Raw genomic sequence first — 20,057 nt, 5'->3', positions numbered from 1 at the left:
AAAAATAGCTCAAAGTATAACCATGGCATATGACAATAATATGAAGTTGTCCAAAATTAATTTGAGAACAAAAAAAAGAATTGAGTAATATGATATTGTTGGGTGAATATTTTGTCACTAGCATACCAATGATAAAATATAAGATTCACACAAAGATATGTTGAGAAATTAATACCTCCTCTCAGCAAGGGGAGGTTCCCTTTGAAATTTCTTCTTTAATTATAAGAAACTTAAATCTGTGGGTAAGTTTCAAGCATATAACTCTCTTTTTTCAGAGTTTATGTATTCTCCCTCCACATTGTTATGATTATCTATCACTTATGATACTTAAAGAAATTAACAAACTACTCCAGCAAATTACACCAAACTTACAACCAAGAAGCACAAAGTCTTTCTTGAATCTAAATAAGCTAATGACCACAAATGATAAGAAATTTAACTTGCAGCTCAAAGTCTTCAAGTATAAATTCCCAATTCCTTAAACTACAAGTAATAGAAGCAATAAAAATCCTACCACTAATCACTTAACATCAAAAAATTTCCCAAATATGCAAGGAGCACAAAGTCTACTTCCACAATTAGAAAGCTCTCTTACTCACATAAACAATATCACCGATATCAAGGAATTAAAGAACATACATAAGAAATGAGCATAGCAACATTAACTCATATAAACAATCTTTAACACAACACAAAGTTTGAGATCAAATAGAATTGCTTTCTATTATTCACTTGATTGAATCTTCACAATAAATCTCAAAATCTTAGTTGAGGCAAAAATTCTACATAGTCTTGCTTAACATAAATAAAAGATGACTATTTACAAATGAGGCTCCTCTATATATAGGAGAGAAAAGGAGAAAAAGGTGGGTATAGTTGACTAATTCAACTACACAGTCCCACTTCACTACAACTACATCATATAGGGAACATGCAGCTACGAGAAAACTTACAACATTTAAAAATGCAACTACACTAAAAATGCATCTACAAGAAAAACTAAGTGTCAAAATTCATCTTTCTCCTGCTCATTTGATTTATATTATTCAAATTTAGCTAATATGGATATCATCTCAGCTTCATCTGGTGGGGTGATGGAACTAGATATGGCATTGATTCAGCATATAACATCTCCTGTCTTCACATGTTGTTTCTTTCCATCCTTGAGCAAAGAGGCAAGCAACTCTAAACCAACCTGTATCTCAAGAAGTTTATCAAAGGTGTTCAAAGTGAAGTCTTGCTCTATCCAATGTGAGATTAGATAGTGGAATTTCTGGATGAGGGTATCACTTGACACCAATTATTGATTATCCGTACCATATAGGTAGCAATGGATATCAACTATTCTTGCTGAAATCTAATCATTATCATTATCACAACTCTTGATCTCACCTTCAAGATCAGTGAACACATGCTTGATCAATTCATTCTTGTGTGTTAGTAGAGACAAAACTTGAAAATATTTTCCTCTCATTATTATCTACAAGAAAATAAATATCAAAATCCTCCATCTTTTTCCACACTTGCATGTTTCTTCCATTTGATGAATACTAAGAGGGGGGGTGAATTAGTATGCCAAAAATTACTTTACTATTCTAACAGTAAACCTATAAAGCAGTTTAGCAAACAAACCAGTTAGCACACATGCAAACCAAATAGCAAATAATACATTCACCCATAGAAACACAAACACCATAACATAAGATATTTTGACATGGAAACCCAAATGGGAAAAACCACGGTGAGATGAAACTCACAAGTTACTATCTGCAGAATAGGAACCAGACCGGTTAAGGTCAAACCGATTAAGGTCATCCAATGTTCTTTACCAGAACAAATCCTGTTAGGAATCTCAATCTCTGTTAGGAGATAAGTCCGATTAAGGACTACCTTGCTAGAGGATTTTAGATCCACAGATGTGAACCACCTTTTTAGAGGATTTACAAAAGGATTTTTGGGCCTACCTGGTTAAGGGCTTCAGACTTGTCGAAGATATGAGTAATCAACAAGTGAGTGATCTAGCAAATAGCACAGATTGCTTAGTTAGATCGTTGATAGCTCATTCCTAATGCATTCCAACATTACTTAAGTCTTCAATACATTCACACTCTCCTTTTTCTCACAGACCTGAACTTCTCTTCTATAATCACACTTACAAAAATTCATCAACCACCTTAAACCCTAGCAACAACCTAAAACCCTAGACATGATGTCCTTCTAAAGGAATCTGATTTCATGTCGGTCCAATAGGATTATAATGCAATTTCCTAGGTTCAATGTGTAGACACCTAAAATTGTCCAGTCTAATTAAATAAATATTTTATTTATTTAATTATCTAAGCTTAATTCTTCTATTAATTAAATAAATCCTTATTTATTTAATTAATTCATTTATCCTCTTCTAGCCTTATTTCTCATTTAAATAAATACATTTATTTATTTAAATTATCCTTTTCCTAAATTAAATAAATATTCTTATTTATTTAATTATCCTACTTCTTCTATTAATTAAATAAATATTTATTTATTTAATTAATTCATTTGCCTTTTCTACCTATGACACATGTCATTCATCTCTTAATTCATACACTACCTACCCCTTTCATTATTTTATTATTTCTTTTACCTACCCTCTAATCATAGCCGACCTCCTTTTACACCTCTCAATCTTATCCCTCCATTTCATATAGTGTCTTCTATATAAGGAGATGCTTCCTTCATTATCAGACCCTAATCAATCATTCTAATCATTCTATGCACCCTAATGATTCATTCTAATCATTTTATGCTAATCATTCATGCTAATCATCTTTTATGCAATTGACTACACTACGATCCTACTTGCAACCACATTCCGTTATTTGTTGAGCTCTTGTGCATATAAAATCTGAGAGCAAATATATCAAGCAAGATCAATGGAGATAGGAAGAATGGAGATCAAAACCCTATTGGACATTTGATGGTATAATCTTTATGATTTCATTTGATTTGCATTGTCTTAGGTAATCTTCATATGTTATGGTGGATCTTTGTTGTTGTTAGGCTAGGGTTTGGTGGTTGAATTCATTTAGCCTTTCAATATTGTTATTATTGTTATCCATTTTCACCATATACATTTTGGCACGCCCCGTGGGACATGGATTTTTCTTAGATCTGTATTTTTTGCAGATTTTTCTAACCCTATATTGCTATTTTGTAAAACAATTTGGAGAATAACCTTGTGCAGCTAGGGTTTTGGACACAAAATCAAGATCTTGGAGAGATTCGATCATATCTCACAAACGGATAGGAAATTTTGCACCAAATTTTTTTTACAAGTTGAAGAAAGTATCAGGAGAGCTCTCAATCCAAAATTCAGAATTTTTAGAGCACATTTTCATTTTCTATGAATTTTTTATGATTTTTTATGATTTTTCATAAAAAATTAATTTTGAGAGAAAATGAGAGAATTTTTCAGATTTTCTTATATTTTTGGAAATCTCTCATAATTATACATAGGGTCTATTGTTTGTGAATTTAATTTTGATGCAAAATATTTCCCTAAAAATCAGATCTTTAAAAATTAGGGTTTTTCCTTATTTTGATCAGATCTCACAAACAGCTTTGAATTTTGACATGAAATTTTTTGTGCAGGTCAGGAAAAATATCAGAAAGATTTAATAAAAATTTCATATTTTTTGGATCTATTTCGCATTTTATATGAATTTGTTATGATGTTTCATAAAAAATTAATTTTGAGAGAAAATTAGCGAATTTTTTAGATTTTCTTACATTTTTGGAAATCTCTCAGAATTATACATAGAATCTGTTCTTTATGATTTTAATTTTGATGCAAAATCATTCCTCAAAAATCAGATCTTTGAAAAATAGGGTTTTGCATTATTTTACTCATATCTCACAAACTGCTTGGATTTGTTGTAGAAATTTTTTTGTGCAGGTTTGGAAGACCATCAAGACTCTCCAGTAAAAATTTCAGATTTTTTGGATCGATTTTTCAATTTATATGAATTTTTTATGATTTTTCATAAAAAATTAATTTTTGGAGCAAATTAGCAAATTTTTTGGATTTTCTTACATTTCTGGAAATCTCTTGAAATTTTACAGGTGGTCTTTTTTTGATGATGAATCAGGTCTTTGAATTGTTCAACAAAACACATTGTTGAAGGCCCCTATTTCACAAAGTCTTTTGGATCTAAAATTTACCTAACTTGTGTGCTTGCAGGAAGGGGTGATTATTTCAAACAATCCAAACTACTAATAAATCTTTGTTGCAGGTCCTTGGCAAGGGTTTTTGGATTTTTATTGTGTGCCTTGTTTTCATAGACTAGCAAACACTTCAATTGGTGCACTAAAATTGAATCATTGTCTTGTGTCTTGAGCAATAGGCTCTTTTTGTTTAATCTTTAGAGGGTCTGTCTTCCCATGTGGTCATTAGGACTACTAGTGAGAAGAGAACGACCCAAGTGGTAGCGAGGAAAACCCACCTCTTTCGAACCACTATAAACAACTATATTCATGGTGAAAACTATGGATAACGTGTGCTGATTAGTTCATACCGACACTATGTCTCCCCATAAACCCGTTTGATCAAATTTATTTGATCATTTGTAGGGCGTAACCCCTACCGGCTGGGAGCCTTCTGTATTTACAGAGCTGAAAGTGCCGCATGTATGGCCACATGAGCGGATGCCCTTACTAGCACCTTTTTGTTTTAGAAGCCCAAATCCTTCTAGTTGTTGGGGCAGGAAGTCGGACCTCTGGTAGCGGCCCACACACATACGGTTCTTAGTAGAGATACAAAGTTTTCCATAGGGAGTTTTCATGGGGATTGATGCTTGGCTGACCCGAGAAGTGAGTGCCGAGGGTGGAGCCAGTGAGGTCAAGCATCTAAGTATCCGCTCTGAATAGCGTAGCCTCGAGGGTAAAACCCCATGTGGGATCAACAACTATTGTCTTGGCTAGCCATAAGAATTGTGCTTGACTTATGTTAAACATTCAAAACATTCAAGACCAAACAGCAAAACATTGTGTCTTTTGTGTCTTCAAGTGTATGCAAAACATTTTTACATCAAACAACACACTTTTCTTGGAGTCATTTTGAGTCTAGACAATTGCAAACATTGAGTCCTTATCAACACTGTGTCCTCTTGTCACGAAAATCAGTCAAACAGTCAGATTTGGTCACAACAAAACAACTTCACAGATTGGAAAAATTGCACAAAATTTGCAGAAACGCGTCTGTGTCGGGCATAATAGCATCTGTGTTGTCTAGCCGCATCTGTGAAGGACAGAATCGCGTCTGTGTTCCAACAGTCAACATTGCATTTGGCAAGCAAAAAAAATCTTAGAAGCGCGTATGCGTTAAATAGAGTCGCGTCTGTGTTGGGAAACCGCATCTGTGAAGTATACAGGCGCGTCTGTGCCCAGAATTGAAAAACTGTTACAGTCCAACAAACATAAAACAAACAAAAAAAATCTCAGAAGCGCGTATGCGTTAAGCCAAGCAGCGCCTGTGTCGGGAAACCACGTTTGTGAAGTATACAGGTGCGTCTGTGTCCAGAATTGAAAAACTGTTACAGTCCAGCAAACAACACAGTCAGTTTCGGAATTCTTGAGCTTCCTAGGTCATCTCTCTAGGGTTTCATTTAGCATTCAACCTGTCCTTGGGTCTCACAAAGTCAATCATTGCTTTACATCTCTCATTACATTCACATTTGTCTAAACTTGAGTCAAAAGGTCACTTGCTTGTCCTCATCATACTTTGTCAACACACTACATACAACAACACTTTGCTAAGTGGTCCCTCATCAAGGTTTCTTACCTTTGGGTCTCATTTGGTTTTACTTAGAGTCAAGGTCAACTTACCTCATCAAGAGAAACTATCCTCTCTTTGGAAGTCACACCTACTCTACTACATACATACTTGGTCTTACACTTTGGACATTGCAAGTACACTTCAGACTCATTTACATTCCATTCAACTCCTGGTCTTCCATACTCTTTCCATTTTTCATCTAGTCTCTCACATCTTGGTCAATACCTAGTTCATGGTTGAAACCCGTCTTCAAAAATCTAGGAGAGAAACTAAAGAGGCTCAAGAGTCCGCAAACATGAGTTCTTATGAGTATGACAATGATATCTTTTTCAATTTTGATCATACTACATTACCTGACATGGATGTCTATAGAAACATTCCAAATGTTGAGAACATGGACACTATAAACAACAATGCTACACATAATGACAATGTGGACAACTTTTCAGTACATTCAGCAGATGTGGAAGAATCCATTATGAATCCCCATTTCAATCGATTGGTTGAGGAAATAATGAGGAGGGATAGACAATACTTCTTACAAATGATGGCACAAAGTGGAGCCAAGATACCTCATGATTTTGACATGTCTCAAATAATGGAAAATCGACCTTTGCAACAACCGCACTCCAATATGGATCAAAGGAGACCTAATAGTGGAGGAAATAGAGGACCACACATGGTACCTGAATCACCACCAACTTTGCTTCAAAAACCAGAGGTCCCACATACACATGGTCAAACATATGATACTCACCTTCGTAGACCATTATGGAAGTCTTATGCAGACAAATATGCTCAATCACATACTAATGCTAAGGATCAACCACCAAAACAATTAGATCTTCAAAGGCATGCTCAAAATTTGGACACAAGGAAACCTCATGTCAAATTTGGGGGCAACACAATAGGACATGACATGCCTGTAGAATATGGTATACATGCACAAAATAGATATGGTGTTCCTCAACATGAATCTATACCAAGTGGTCCACATACACAACATTACTACAGACCTCCTCCATATGAACATGTGTATGATCAATATCATCCATATATGCTACATGCTCCTCCTCCAATTGGTGCCTCAAGCATGGGGTATGGTCCAAGAAGTCGATCTCCACCTAAGAGCAGTTTGGAACAACAAATCAGGGACTTACAAAAGAAAATGGAAGACATAAATACACCAAAGCCAACATACACAATGAGAGACATATGTCCTTATCCATTTGACAAGAGCATTCCAATGCCTCCATTTCCTGCACATTTTGTGACGCCTAAATTTGATAAGTATAGAGGAAAAGGGGATCCTAAGGCACACATAAGACAATTTTTCACAGCTTGCATTGAGGTAGCAGCAGAAGAGACATATTTGATGAGATTATTCCCACAAAGCTTAGGTGATCAAGCTATGGAATGGTTCTCCCAACTTCCACCTGGAATTAAGTCATGGGGTGACTTAGCAGAGGCATTTATTCAACATTTCTCCTACAACATAGAGACAGACATATCAGTCACTACTTTGTGCAATACTTAGAAGCAAAAAGAGGGAGAATCTTTTGCATCATTTTTACAAAGATGGAGAAATCTAGCCAGCAGATGCTCTTGTGAAATTCCACAAAAACAAATGGTAGAAATGTTCACCCAAAATGTTAACAAAGACATTGGCTATGATCTAAGGAAAGCTTGTTTGTCCACCTTCAAAGATGTTATTGAAAAAGGCTTAGCGACACAAAAGGTCCTAATTGAACAAGGAGTCATTAAGATATTTAAAGAAAATAAGGATGACTTTAAAGGAAAAGACAAGGCAAGATTTTGGAATAAAAATAAGAAAACAGTCAATGATGGTGTTGTTGATGCCAATACTGTGCGACCCAAATTCATCTTTTCTAGATCAAGTTCTACAAACAATCAGGTGAATACTCATACAACTTCTAGATCACGAAGGAAGTATACCCCGTTGGGAGAACCACTTGAGTCAGTTTTCAAGAAGTTAGTGGCAAACAAGGTGATCACAATTCCAGATTTCCCGCCATATGAACCAAAGGTCAAACCAAATTGGTGAAATGATGATGAGTATTGTGAATTTCATAAGAGTAAGGGTCATAAGATAGGAAATTGTCATTGACTGAAGAACATCATACAAGATCTTATTGATAGAGGTGACATTGAGATTGAGGCACATTCGTCTAATCAAGAACATGAAATGTTTAAGGAACCATTCCCAAAACATGACAAGGGAAAAGCTAAAGCCACAGAGGATCAAACCAATTATACCAGAGCATCTTACAACTATGATTCTACCATAAATCACATCTCGATGGACAATTATGTCTCTACCATTATCATCAAGGACAAAGCGTCTGAGGATTCTACTCAGAGACCTAGGATTGTCCAAAAGGTGTTGGATCTTCTTCCGAACCTACCTCTGAATGTCATGTTACAACCCGTCAGGGTAAATTCACTTTGCAAGGTGCTCCAACTAAAAAAACCGCTTCCTCATCAACCAAACCTGAGTATGACCTTGTAGAACAATTAGGGAAGACACCCGCGCTCATCTCCATTCTTGAGCTCCTACGCATATCCCCCACACATAAATCCATTCTTGACAAAATCTTGAGAGAAACTGTTGTTCCTACTGATCTGAATGTGGACCAGTTTCAAGCCATGGTGGGATACCTTTCCATTCCACACTCCCTTACATTCACAGAAGCCAATGATGCCTCTGTAAGTCAGCCACATAATGCACCATTACACATTGAAGCCTTCATACACAAACAAAGAATCAAACGAGTCCTGATAGATGGAGGAGCAGGTCTAAACATTTGCACATTAAGCACTATCACACAAGTGGGATATTCTGATAAAGCTGTGAATTCTACAAATCAAATCACCATTAAGGCATATGATGACGAAGAGCGTTCATCCAAGGGCACAGTCACCCTACCTCTCAGAGTTGGGCCAGTTACAAAGGATGTGGTTTGTCAAGTCCTAGACCTAGATCTCACTTATAACATACTTTTGGGACGTCCTTGGATTCATGAGATGAGCGCAGTACCATCTACATATCATCGATGTATCAAGTTTCCACACAATGGAGTTGAAGTGACCATCAAAGCTGGCCCAAGTCCATTCATATATTGCAACAATCTGCGACCTAGATCAGAAATAACAATTCCAGCTAATCGAGAAGCTGTTCCATCTTCAGCATATGTGGATCCAGAATCATTGAAAGCTTCTACATCAAAACAAACAGAGCTCAAAGAAAAGTTCAAGTTTAAAGACATGGGATGTGGTGAGTATATATTTCATGTTGATCAACTCTCATTGTCTCCTAAGACATTCAATCTACAGGAACAATCTATAAACAATTTGCAAGGAATTGGGTGTGAACCACCTAGTGTTGTGGCTACTAAGTCTGAATGCAAATCTCCTCTAGCGGTGCAAGCAACTCTTGATATCAATAGTCCTAAGAGTGGTTCCAACAAAGAATCTTTTGAATCTATCGCCAACCCTCTTGATAACTCACATAGCCTTACCATATCATCCACTCATTCCATTTCCACTCCACTTCCAGACTTGGATCAATAAGAATTACAAAAGCCCTTACTCATTGGGGATCAAAAATCAAGCTTTGAAAAGAAAAATTTAAAAGTCAAAAATAAAGAAAAGTGCTTCAGTCCAAATCAAAATGAAAAGCTATTGGACTCTACAAAAATCAAAGTCAAGGATAAAACTCCTATGAAGCAAAAAGAGCAAGAGATGATCTCCCCTAACACCAAAATAACTGGGGGCAAAAGTTGTACAATTTTAAGTCAAAAAGCATACTTGTTGATCCTAAGTCTCCATCATGCTATCCTACTTTCACTTCTTTTCACAGTCATAAGCCTTCATAACTCATCCACTTGTTCCACACATCATTTCCCTTCTGGCGATACATCATGGACCTTTAATGGAGATTCCTTGAGGGACTTTGTTATCAAGGATGCCCAAACTTCTTTAGGTGACACGCATACGGACCTGTGTAGTCCACACACTAGCAATTCTATCTCAGTTTCTTCATCAAGGAAGATAGTCACTCAAGCTACACATCATTCAGTCAAGGAACAACACAACTACAATCACAAAGTCAAGCCTCGCACATTTGAGGTAGGTGACTTGGTTCTCAGAGAAAACCCTAAAAATCAACAAGATAGAGAGAAGAAGGGCAAGTTCGAAGCAAACTGGCTTGGTCCTTACATTATTACAGCAGCATATGGATCTGGTGCATATCAGCTCTCAACTACAGAAGGTGAACCTTTGGAGGATCCTATCAACAACATGCACCTTCGCAGGTTCTACACATAGCTCTTCAGAGTATCCTAATTCAAAAATACAAAAAAAAAATAAAAAAAATAAATTTATAAAACAAAAAAATCATTACTTGGTGAAAACCTTGCAAACAGGCGCCTTGTGACACAAAAAACATTGAAAAATCAAAAAAAAAGTAAAGAGAAATAATTTCGTCCAACGGTGAAAACCACTTCGGTGGCGCCCTGGGCAAGTACCATGGTGAAAACTGGGTCACTAGCGCCATGCGTAGAGACATTGCTCCTCCCTCCTTCAAGATTCTCTTTCATCACTTCACTTTGCACACACTCACAACCTATTCGTTCATAATAAACTTACCCATTCCCATCATGGCTTGTCAATTGATCTACCCAAGATTGGTTAGCCATTCATAATAAACATTCTTTTTCATCCCTTTCCATCCATAATAAATCAGATCCTATCTGTGGCTAAGGCAAAATCCTACGTCTAGTAATGGGTGTGGAACTGAGAAGATCACATGTTTCGAGGAGTACAGTTTCTTCTAGCTTTCTTCAGTTTATCCGCGCACAATCCGCAATAAAGCAACATTTGAATCATAGATCCGCAGTAAAGTTTCATCTTCTCCACAATAAAGTATCAGTTTCATGGATTCAGTCAGTTTTAGATGAGACACGGCAAAAACAATGGGCTTCAACAAATCAAATCTTTCAATAGACTCAGACAACATTATGGTTCAGTGCTATCTATCCTTTCTATGAAAGTAAACATTGTGACCACAATCAAATAAGACTTATACAAGTGACAAGAGACACTAAACTTGAGGACTACAGTGGATGTTGGTGTCAAGTCTTGGTTTTCTTTTGATTTCATCTTTTTTGGTGACATGTCTTTTAGCTTTTCCAGGATGTCTTTGACTAGAGATTCTATCTCCAGGATGTCTTTGACTAGAAAGGCAAGGATGGGGTATCATCACCTATTTGTATTTGCTGTCTGTGGATTGTCTCTTAGTAATGCTATGACTTGTCCAAGGATATGAGGACACTGTGAGTCTAGTGTGAACTGGGGCATTCCTTGTTTGTGACTATCTTATCTCCATGCAAACAGGTACAATGACTTTCTGGGTCGAACATATGCCTCGATTGTCATAACCTACTTGCCATAATAAATCTCAATGATGATAACGCACAAGAAGCTCTTTCACTTTCATATCTTCTATCTTCCATCCCCCTTTCTTGATTGACTTCCATCGTCCTTCTCAAGTCTCCATAGCCTACTATCACATGACTGAGTATAATGACACACCAAAAACATTTGCATTTCATATAGTTGCACCTGCATTACCACATATAAGCATTTCATACATACATATAGATATCACAACTGCATCACATCCTGCACACAACACCTGTTAGCACAATTTACATTTGCATTATCATATTCATCTGCATTACTTACATTCACATTTGCATCATGCATACACATATAAAACATAAACGAACAAAAAAAAAAATATTGCATTGCATCATATACATATTTGCATCCATATCATAAGCATCACATAAGAACATCTCATCACATAGGTACACATGCATATAGCTGCCGCAAAGATGCATCATCTCATATATATATATAAAGTGTCATGATACAATGATGTCAAAATCATATGGCTACAATCACCCGCAGGTGTCTACATCATTATACAAAATGGTACAAAACTGATAAAGAGGAACTCACTGATCACTCCTGCCAACACTATTGGTAGTGCTAATCCTATCCATGTCATGGTATCCCATGCCACATGTCCCACCCTCATCTCCAATCTTGGATCCTAGAACACTCGTCTAAGGGCATCCCTGTCTCCGTCTTGATCATATGGAATCAACTCCCCATCAATCGGTATCCACATAATCCTATATACATCCTCCAGGGTGACTGTCATCTCACCCATCGGCAGATGAAACGTGCACGTCTTAGAGTGCCATCTCTCAGCCAGCGCAGTCAGCAAACCCATGTTTGCCTGAAACTCAGGCACATACAGCACATGTCTCAAACCCATCTCCTCGATGGTAGCTCTGTCCTCGAGTGACAACTCAGGTCGCAACCTCTGCGTCAACGGGAATCTCTCCCATGACTCTAGCATCGGCAAATACTCCTGCAGTCAAACAACTCAATCATGTCAGTTATAGTGGCATTCACTGTTTATCACAAAATGCTACTCACTATCTAAATGCATATGGCTATCTACCCTAGTGACACTGACTGTTCATCACAAAGTGTTGCTATTTATCCTAGTGGTACTCACTGTTCATCACAAAGTACTACGTGTGTGACACTCCCTGTTCATCACAAAGTGTTACTCACATTTGCACTCCCTGTTCATCACAAAGTGCTGCTCATATTTTAGTACTCCCTGTTCATCACAAAGTACTCTATCTTGGTACTCACTGTTCATCACAAAGTGCCTTGATCTATCCTAGTCTTCCTAGAGGACCTGCTTGAGTGTATCCCCTCAGCAGCTTATCCAATTGACAGCATGTGTTCATCACAGAACTGCCGATTTGACCTAGAAGATGCAAATTCATACTTTTCAAACGCAAACGCGCTTACATGACATAAACGTGCTCAAAGACTGCATAGAAGTGCCTGGAAAACACAGACGCGCCTTCTTGACACAGACGTGCCTATGCTCTGCACAGACATGCCTGAACATTTTTTGACACTTTTTGGACCCTAGTCTAAGCGCATTTATTACCCTATTCAACATGCATTAATGACAAAATTAAATGTGTCAAATTACGAGGAGGTTTGGTGGTACTTACCGGCTCTCCTGCCTCTGCTAGCCTCTGAAATCGGCGAACACGGTCGAATCTGTGAGTGAAAGCCATCGCTGCTGACTGCTCCTGCTCTATTTTCGCTCTGCAATATGCTCTTGTGAATGTGTAGATGACAATGAGGATGTATTTTCCCCCGTGGTCTATCTTATAGCCTACCCTAGCCCTCGCCTTCATTTTTCGAGTCAGTCTTCATTATCCCGTGACTGTGTCACTTTATCCGGTCAATCCATTCTAGCCTTTCTTTCTTATCGAGAGATTGTCTGCAATCTTTTCAGACATTTTCATCCAATCTCTCGAGGGGGCATATCATTCCCATTCTGGGGCAACTCTGTATCAATTCATCTTATCTTCTTTGAAACAACGCGACAAGCCGCATTGTCTCAAAGAGGGGCAAAATGTAGACACCTAAAATTGTCCAGTCTAATTGAATAAATATTTTATTTATTTAATTATCTAAGCTTAATTCTTCTATTAATTAAATAAATCCTTATTTATTTAATTAATTCATTTATCCTCTTCTAGCCTTATTTCTCATTTAAATAAATACATTTATTTATTTAAATTATCCTTTTCCTAAATTAAATAAATATTCTTATTTATTTAATTATCCTACTTCTTCTATTAATTAAATAAATATTTATTTATTTAATTAATTCATTAGCCTTTTCTACCTATGACACATGTCATTCATCTCTTAATTCATACACTACCTACCCCTTTCATTATTTTATTATTTCTTTTACCTACCCTCTAATCATAGCCGACCTCCTTTTACACCTCTCAATCTTATCCCTCCATTTCATATAGTGTCTTCTATATAAGGAGATGCTTCCTTCATTATCAGACCCTAATCAATCATTCTAATCATTCTATGCACCCTAATGATTCATTCTAATCATTTTATGCTAATCATTCATGCTAATCATCTTTTATGCAATTGACTACACTACGATCCTACTTGCAACCACATTCCGTTATTTGTTGAGCTCTTGTGCATATAAAATTTGAGAGAAAATATATCAAGCAAGATCAATGGAGATAGGAAGAATGGAGATCAAAACCCTATTGGACATGTGATGGTATAATCTTTGTGATTTCATTTGATTTGCATTGTCTTAGGTAATCTTCATATGTTATGGTGGATCTTTGTTGTTGTTAGGCTAGGGTTTGGTGGTTGAATTCATTTAGCCTTTCAATATTGTTATTATTGTTATCCATTTTCACCATATACACAATGTATCTAGACATATTTGGTAACACAACACAAAAAGCACTGCCAGAGTGTTGACACCGCCAAACAATCGGTGGATGGTAGCTCATCACAAAATGCTGGTTGGTAACTCATCACAGAGTATTACTGATTCAAACAAAATATTGGTTTAAGCAAAATACTAGTTGCCAGTTTGACAGAATGAAGACTGGGAAATATGAGTTGTGCCACTTCGTTCATTCATACCGCTTGAGATCCTCGATCTACTTGGGGTCTTCATATCATTTCAGATCAGTGAACACTCTGCAAAACACCGATAGTCTAAAGACTATAATACATCATACTGGTTGGAACAAATACTAGTTGAGCTTTAACTCATACATACAAAAAGTGATCTCATAGCAAGTGTGTGTCCATCAATGACAATCACAACATAATCATCAAAAATGCCAACAATCTCCCCCTTTGGCATTGATGGCAACACTTAGGAAAATTTTGACATCTAAGTGTTCTACAATAAAGAATATGCCACAATCAAAATTACTCCCCCTAAGCATATACACTATCCCTTTTGCAGAAAATGCAATGTATACGACTCCATATCAGAAATAACATGAAAGTATACATCAAAACATCAAAATTTATATACTTCTCCCCCTTTGCCAACAATGACAAAAATATTGCAGACTAAACCCTATTTCATTAGTATTAAAATAATAAGTGTTTATGATAGTAAAGAGTAAAATTTGTCAAAAAATGATTTAAAGTCCTACAAAAATTGGTTCAGGGATAAGGACCATGACTCAAGTAGGGATATAGGCACCTCTTTCTCTGTTTGCATCTGGGAGACATGTTCTTCCATGGCATCTATCGTGCTCATTTCTTGAGTGACCGTTAGGGCATTAAGATTTAGATAGCATTTCTGGAGAATTTGCAGTCTTGGATGTAGGACCAGTTGAAGTTCCTGCAAATTTCATGTCCAGTTGCTTATCTCTGCCTCTAGTCTTGCAGACTAAAGTTGAATCTGGTGAACAGTTTATCCATAGGTGGAGAAGGAGTCATAGGGCATCTTGAAGGTGCTAATAAATGATTGCATATCAGTTTGCAATTTGTCCTTCTGAGTTAGCACATCATCACAGAATAAATGAGGTTGACAAATCTTGCTGAGTAGTAGATTTCCCTCATTCATTACATCTCTAATGTCCTTCTGTGCCTTCTGGAGATCAGACCAGAGCTCTATTAATTTTCTCAACAAGGCAGTATCTAGAGCCTTTTGATGTTCCTTCTTGGCATTTGCTTATGTGACCTCTTCCAAGCTTTTCACCTGGTCTTCTACAACTGTACATAGGAGCTTTAGTTGTGTAAGTGAGGAATCGGTACTAGGAAGGTTCATATCGGGTATCAAACTGGTAAGTGTTTCCACTATAGTTTGGATAACATCTTCCTCTTTTTTCCTCCTTAGAGCATCCAATCTCTCTTGAGCAAGCTTAATGCTCTGCAGCAGCTCTGATTCATTTGTAGACTGGAGGTCAATAGGACTAGTAATGTCAGCTGGTTTAGCCTAACTACCGCTTGCCATTGGGGTCTCCACCTATGTGCTCTTTGCCGCTGCTTCCTTGTCCTTGGCTTTTTGATTCTCTTCTTGATCCTTCCTCTGCTCCTCTTCTTTCTTTCTTTTATCTTGTTCTTGTCTCTTTGTTTCATCTTTTTGCTTCTTCTCTTCTTCATTCTTCTTCTTCTTCTCTTCCTTCTTTCTCTTCTCCTCATCCTATTTCTTCTCTTCCTCTTTCCTCTTCTCCTCTTCTTTCTTTTCCTCTTCCTTCTTCTTCTTCTCTTCCTCTTGTCTCTTGTTTTCCTCTTCTCTTCTCTTCTTCTCTTCTTCTTTTTTCTTATCCTCTTCCTCTTTCTTCTTTTCCTCTTCTTTTCTCTTATCCTCTTCATCTGCATGTTTCTTCTTTTCTTCTTCTACCTGCTTCTCCTGTCCTGTTCCTTCTGATGGTGTACCCTGAGTAACATTTTCACCATCTAAGGCATCAACATTAATGGGGTCCATTTGTTCTGTGACCGGTTCTCCTTCACTATTATACACCTCATCTAGTTTTCTAGTTTCCAGTTCTTGCTCAGCTTTCCTGTTGGCTTTAGCCACTTGATGCATCTTTAGAGCTTCTTGAGCATGAGTATGTGTATCTTTTATCACTTCATGAACCTTTCCTTCCAGTAACATGAGTCTTCTTCTTCTCATGAAGAAGAGGCCTTTGTATTTATTCATAACTTCAAAAAGTTTTGAATTTGATACATCAGGAAAATATTGAGCAAATATTTCCTCCCTCATTTCCTGTTCCTTTTCTATGGCAATGTGCCATTTGTTGTCTAAAGAATTATACAAAGAATCCGGTGTCTCAGATCTAATTCCTGAAGGCGATCGGTCATTTACACATAAATACTTAATGATTTCTTGTTCAACTTCTTCCTTTTCATTATCATTCAAGTCATCAAAACAATTACTTAAATCATTCAATAATTTTCTTCTAATATTCTTTATAGTTCTTTGACAATGTGTTGAAGGTTTGTAAGAAGAAATATCAATATTTATTGATGCAGATGTTGTCGATTCATTCTTTGTCTTTTTCTTCATTTGCCTAGTCATCTTCTTAGGTGGTTCCTCTGACACAGTTTCTTCTGAGTCTGCTATACTGTTTTTTGTCTTCCGCTTCCTTTCAAAGACTTTGGCAGGTGTAGCTTCTAGTTTCTTCTTAGCTGGTGACCGCTTGGTCACTTTTGAACTAGCTGCAATAACCGATGCCGATGCTGAAGGCACTGCCTTTCCTTTCTTTTTTGAGGGTTATTCAATTGGTGTAACCCTTTCTAGATAGGTGCCGGTTCTCTTTGCCTTAGGATCAAGGGGTGAGGCGATTAGGGTAGAAGCATACCCGTCCAGCATATCATACATTACCTAGCCCATAGGCTCCATTTCTTCCTGCCTAGGCTCAACGGCCTCCATTATGCATTCATCCACTTTGATGGTGAAGCAGATGTCTTCCTCATACTTTTTGACTATATCACCAAATATTCTTATCCTTTGGCTCATCTTGCATCTGAACTCATCAAAGTATTTGTTCAATACTTCCGGATAGCTGGTTCCAACCACTTGTAGACTTTCCTTGATTTGTTTTGTCACTGGTTGGTCAGAAGACCACTGAATGTCACCTACTCCTAAAAAGTAGCCTTGGAAGTAAAAGAACAAACCAACCAATAGTTGTCCAAACTTAAATCTCAATGCATTGTCCTGTTTGATCGACTTAAGATTCAACATAAGTTATCTTTCCATACAAGTGCACAGATCAAACAATGCATCTTCCTTGATCATCCTGTAAGTGGCATTTGTCACTGCAACAGAGACAAAATTAATTCTACTAGAAGAGAACATCTGGTAACCTATCACCATGCAGGCATACTTGACCAGATCATCCTTGATTGAGTTGATGGTCTTTCCACGTGAGTCGCTCACTGAACTAGTGAGCTTGGACATTTCAGTCTTGCTGACCTTCCTTAGGGACGGTACTTCCCTTGTGTTATAGAAATTGGTGATGGCATGAATTGCTTCTGGTGTGATATCATGTGTCCACTCTAGGTACATCTTATCACCATGTACCCTGCTTATAATAATGCGAATGTGATCATCCAAAAATTCTTCAAGAAAGTAAATTGCATTGTGAAGTTTCTTCTTTTTCAGAATTCTAAATTCCAGTTTAATTTTCTTATCCTTTCCGCAAAATAAGCTCAACTAGGAATGGATTACAAGAGACCCAAGGCCTTCGATTTTGTAGTCTATGTAATTAGAAATTCCTTCTTCTACTATAACACCAGCAGGTACTTGAGATAGGGCATTGTATTTCAACTTTTGTTTAATGAAGTCCATAGAATCAACGGATGTACTAGAGCTATCATGTGATGCAGAAGCCATGATAAATAGAGAATTTTGAAGAATACCTTTGTAGATTGAAATTTAGGGCTTCACTATTTGAACTACGCTTCACACTCCTTCGGCTGTAGAGGTACCGCTTTGCGTTCTACTCTCCTTCAATAGATGTTAGCTTCAAATTCTTCTTCAAGTTTTTGATAGATTCCTTGAATCACCGTGTAAATCACTTTTCTTCGCTTTGCACTTGAAAAAATTCTTCGCTTGAAAAATGATAAGTGAGAAATGATTTGAAAATTCCTTTTAAATAGGTTCTCTACCTACCATAATAACTTCTCCACTATTAGGGCATAAACCCTAATTTGCCTTTTATCATTTTTGGTCTTCTATCAACTGACGGGTATCACATATGGTTAAGGTCTTTTACCGGTGTAAACTAGGGGTTCGAAGTATTTCACTGATTGCTCCCCCTAAGCTTTTCTAATGCTTAGTTTGTTGGTTCTATGATTTCCACACTAGGTATAGAAACCGTTTCTTCATGCAACACTATTGGTTTCTTTTTCCAGGTTTTGTTCATATCCGCTTGAATGGTTTCAATATCAATCCTTCCTTCTGGAGTGACCGGTATGTCATTTGATATGTTCTTTCTTGTTCTGCAGAATCTGGCAATGTGACCTAGTTTGTTGCAATGATAGCAGACCATTCTAGGTGCTCTCCATGGTCCATTATTCATGTTACCATTCTTCCTCCTGCATGTTGCAACAATGTGACCATGACAATGAAAAATTACACAGATTGCTCTCCATCTGGTTGCCGCTTGATAGCCACCGCTACCTGACTGATGATAATAGGTATTAAACCGGTTGGGATTCCGGTTCACAAAAGGTTCCAGACCAACTTTTTGAGTCCTCTGAGGATATCTTCCAGTGTTGTTCATAACAGACCTACATTCAAATGCTCTATGCCCAAACTTGTTGCATGCATAACAATTACCATTGAACCTATTGGATCTAGGTACATTGTTTATAAAGTAAGGAAAATTATTGTAGGCTTTGCTCCTACACACATTAGCAGTATGTCCTTCTTTAAGATAGTTAAAGCAAACAGGTTTGAACTTTTGCTTACCTTTACCTTTGAATTCCAGGTGCTTCTTTGATGCTTTAGCATTTGCACCAGAGGTCTCACCTTCCTCGTGACCGGAGTAACCAAGTCCATCAGTATTCCTGACAAGTTTGGCCGATTCAAGCTTTTGCTCTAGCTTAATAGTATTCTTGTTGAACTTAGCAAGTATTCCCTTTGACTCGGAGAGTTCTTTGGAAATAGCAGCTTTTGTTTCCATGAAGTATGCATTCTCAAAGATGGCTATGTTTAGTTCTCCTTGCATGTCTTCCTTTTCCACCTTGCTCGCATGGAGTTGAGCGGTTAGGGCACTAATTTCTTGTTTTAACTTGGAGATCTCATGATCTCTATCTTTTACTAGGTCTTCAGCTTTCCTCTAGTTCTCAAGATCTTGACACATTCAGATAGTCAGTCCTTCCAACTCCTTTCTTAGGTTGGAATTGGATTCATTCAGCTTTTCTACTTCTTGAATTAGGGCTTCCATGTCTGCTTCATCAAAGGAACTATTTTCAGTTAGCTCCATCAGTTTTTCAGCATGTTCTCTCCTTTTTGCTTGAGAGGCCTTATATTTGACCATAAGTTCATCATAGCCTTGCTCAGACTGAGTGAGTCGATGAGTAAGTTCCCTCATAGTGTATTCCCCCATATCTCTTTCCAAGTGGTTAAACTTATAGAAAGGTTGGCTCTGATACCAATTGATGAATACTAAGAGGGAGGGGGTGAATTAATATGCCAAAAATTACTGTACTTAAACACTTTACTATTCTAACAGTAAACTGGTAAAGCAGCTTAGCAAACAAACTAGTTAGCACACATGCAAACCAAATAGAAAATAATGCATTCACCCTT

The sequence above is a fragment of the Cryptomeria japonica genome, chromosome 5, assembly GCF_030272615.1.
Source record: "Cryptomeria japonica chromosome 5, Sugi_1.0, whole genome shotgun sequence".
Classification (NCBI taxonomy): domain Eukaryota; kingdom Viridiplantae; phylum Streptophyta; class Pinopsida; order Cupressales; family Cupressaceae; genus Cryptomeria; species Cryptomeria japonica.
This window is presented reverse-complemented; position numbering follows the sequence as displayed.